A 3,738-nucleotide genomic window follows, 5' to 3' on the forward strand; every position below is an offset into this window, starting at 1 on the left:
AGCTTTGCCCATCACTCGAGTTGGCTGTGGTGTCATTAACCTCCTGCTGGCATTAATCAAGAGGTTGGCCTTAATTCAGAGCTAAGCATAGACTGCTGTCAGCAGGACACCTCCAAGGACCCCCAATTTAATATATTGGGCCTTGCCACCCCCGTAGGGGACTGCAGCCGACACGGGAAGGCGAGCTTCCCTCCCCTGGATGCACCAAACCTCTGGCACTGCAAAGAGAAGAGCTGAAAAGATGCATCTTCGCCCGCTCTAGCTGCTGGAGCGTTTAGGCAATATCAGAGGAATTGGGGCAAAACAGCTGCATTTCTTTGCCACGCTGCTGAAAGGGAAAGAAAAGTCTGGCTGAGAGGCTCGTGGGCACGGAGCGGTTCTGCTGCTGAAGTTTGATGATGAGTATTTCTGCCCTGTTTCTGTTTTGTATAGATGCATTTTTAATGCGCTCTGTTTGATCTGTTTTCCTGCCTGCCTTGACGGGTGATGCGGGAACAAAAATCACCGATATTCCCTGGAGAGGCTCGCTCCATGCCTGCCAGGTTACAGGGTCCGGTGGGCAAAACTCGGGGGATTTTTCCTTTCTCTGGCCCATCCTCATCCCAAACCCTGCTGGGATGAGGGGAAGCAGCAGCGCGAGGGGATGGAGCAGCATCCCCTGGTGCAGGATGGATGTTTTGGGGGGGGGGGCAGAGCAGAGCACTGGCAACCCCAAAGACCTCCCCAGGAGCAGGGTGGGTCTGCGGGGGGCTCAGGGGATGCGGGAGACCATGGGGGAACCAGCCCCCGCTGGGCAAGATGCAGCCAGCTCCCAGGCAGACCCATCTCAGCGCCAGCATTAATAATTTCTCTTTCAAATCAGAATAACAGAGCATTTGTCAGATCTTATCTGACAGAGAACACGCCGGGCTGACACAGACACAGTGGGGCTGGCAGCGGCTCAGTGCACAGATTAACAACGTGGGGGGGGAGCGGACACCAGCCCCCAGTGCTGGGCTCAGCGCCGCATACGGGCACAGGGAAATGAGGCTTTTTACGTACTTTGTTCTGCACAGATACCTTTTTTCCCCCCTAAAGAGAGATTTGGCCATTTCAGGGACAAATTAAAGGGGGAAACCCACACAGCATCTGTGGAAGGTCTCCCATAAGAGGGGCTGGGAACACCACGCTCCCACCTCAGTCACTGCCTCCTGGCCAAAAAAACCCCAGCCCCACATCCCCATGCTCCTCTGCCCCTGGCTGCTTTCTTGCAATCCCAAATTCAATGGCAGGGATCAGGAATACACACTAGGAAACGACTGCTTACCGAAAAGCCTTGGGATCCTTCCTGCTCCATTCGATGATCACATACCAGGGGTATTTGTATGTAAAACAGGATTTTTATTAAATAGGCAAACAGCTACAAAGACAAACTCAAATATTAGGCTTTCCAAGCTGTCATTATAATGATGATTTAACCCAAGGTTATGTACCAAGTCATCCCTTTTTTTTTTTTTTTTTGGAAAGCTGTTTGCAGTAATAACAGTCGGGCTTGCAATATCCAGCCACGACAATTAGCAAGGAGCATCCTCACACCAGCACAGCCCGGGAGCATCACATCGCCGGACCGAGGGGCAGTGGCACAGGGCTGGGTCCTGGGGAGGGAACACAGGCTGCCCAGCTCACCCCCATCCCATGAACGCTGCCCCAGAGCCCATCCTGCGGCAGGGGAAGATGAGCCTGGACTCACCAGCTCTTCCTGCTGCGCTCTTCAGTTGTCCCAAACCCAAAAAGCATCAGTGGCTGCTGGCATCAGGGTGCACCCTGTCCCCAGAATGGATCCCAGGCTCCTGCTCTGCCTCTACTAGTTCTGTGTGTCCCTTTCACCTCCCCAAGTGTCTGTCTGGCCTGTCCATCCTGTCTGTCCTGCCCAGCTGTAAACGGGAACCTCGGGACCTTTCAGCAGGTAATTAAATACTGCGTCAAATGAGCAAGGGGAGCTTCCTCCTGCCACCAAACCCTTCCTCCCCTGCAGCCTACCGTGTCACAGCATCTTCCAAGGCTGTGAAGCACACAGCTTTCATGGGAGATAACCTTGTGATTAGCTCTGGAAGTGGCTCTGCTCTGGGAACATCCCCAGGCTCGGCTGTGGCACATAGCGCAGCCCAGGGATGGGGTACTGCGTCCCAGGAAAGCGGCCAGCACTGCCCAGCCTGCCCATTCCCAGCCCCCAGGTGATGTGGAGACGGCTGGGTGCTGGGTGTGGGTGCCCTGCAGCCACCCCGTGACACTGAGAGCAGCACCCAACAGGTGGCAGTCACCAATCTGCCACCAAAACTGCAGCCAAACACCTTGGAGCTAGCAGCATCCCCATCCCAGGGCAGTGCCTGGGGCTGGGCAGGGATGCTGCAGGCAGCGATTCATCCCTCTGCTCCCTGTAATGGGAGACGAGGGTGCCAACAGCTCCCTGGGGGTGCAGGCGCCCTCCCCTCTCCCCATCATGTCAACGCTAGCAGGGTTATGCAGATCAGGGAAGATCAGCGAGGCAGTGCCGGGGGTGTAGGGGACGCCTCATAATCTGTCTGAAATCCATCTCCCACCCCAGCATCTGCTCTTATCTGTGGCATTCCCACCGCTCAGGGCTGCAGCTCAGTTACTGGGGCTTTGTGATTCAGTTTATATCTGTGCCTGGCATGATCTGCTGCTGACAGGAGCCTGTAAATAGCTCCATGCCTTTTCCTGGGAGCTGCCATTTCACTTTTTTCCATTTTTTGCCTCTTTTTTATAAAAAAAAAAAAAGAAAAAAAGCTATAAATAAATACCTCCGGCTCAGCACCTGTGAGTGGACTCCCAGTTGCCAGCCCCTGCGCAAAGCTCCCCTGGCCATCGCGTGGGCTGGGACCCTCTGAAATGTCCATGGTGTCACTGGGGACTGCCCAAACCTAGCTCCAGGGATCTACTCTGCTCCAGCACCTGGCACAGGTAGACTCCTTGGTCATTCCTCACTTCCCTGGGAGTCAGAGGCTGTGGGTGACATGGAGAAACCAACACATGAATAAGTGTAACACTGGTGTCATAGTCAAGAAGCCCAAAGGGTGAAGGATCTCCCATATAACTGTGCGTGAAATTGGACAGAGACAGTGGCTCAGCCCACCCTTCACTGCAGAGATTTATGTGCGGCAGCAGAGTCTCCCACCAGCTGCCTGGTCGGGAAGAGGCAAAATCTTCCCGTCGGACAGACCGATCACACCAGGGAGCAGCCATCAATGGAGCCAGACCCCAGGTCCACTTGGATCCAGGAGAGGACAGCAGGTCGTCTCCCAGGACCGCACTCACCAGCCCATGGACCTGCTCCCCGGTGCCCCCCAGGCGCTTTGTAAGGACCCGCCGGGACTCCCAGCCCCAAGCATCCAACCACTCTGCAAAATGTACCATGTGAAACATGCCCATCAAAGCGGGGTTTGTTCAAAAGACACGTCAAATGAATCTTTCCCTCTGTTTTCTTCCAGTTTTTTTGTTGGTGACCCTGTTCACGAGCCAAATCCCCACCCTGGGGTGTGGCGCTGGGTCTGGATCACTTAGAAGACGTGAGATTTCCCGGTTCATCGAGGCTGGGATAATCAAACCCCTCTTAAAACAACACTTCCCAGGGCCTCGCTGGGTACAAAGTGCCCACAACACAGTTAAAACCCTACTGCGCTAGTACCGATGCACTCCTGGACTTTAACACGAGCGGCCTTACGTGTACATAGGACATGG

This window comes from Eurypyga helias, unplaced genomic scaffold (assembly GCF_000690775.1).
Source record: "Eurypyga helias isolate BGI_N326 unplaced genomic scaffold, ASM69077v1 scaffold25316, whole genome shotgun sequence".
In the NCBI taxonomy this organism is placed as follows: Eukaryota; Metazoa; Chordata; class Aves; order Eurypygiformes; family Eurypygidae; genus Eurypyga; species Eurypyga helias.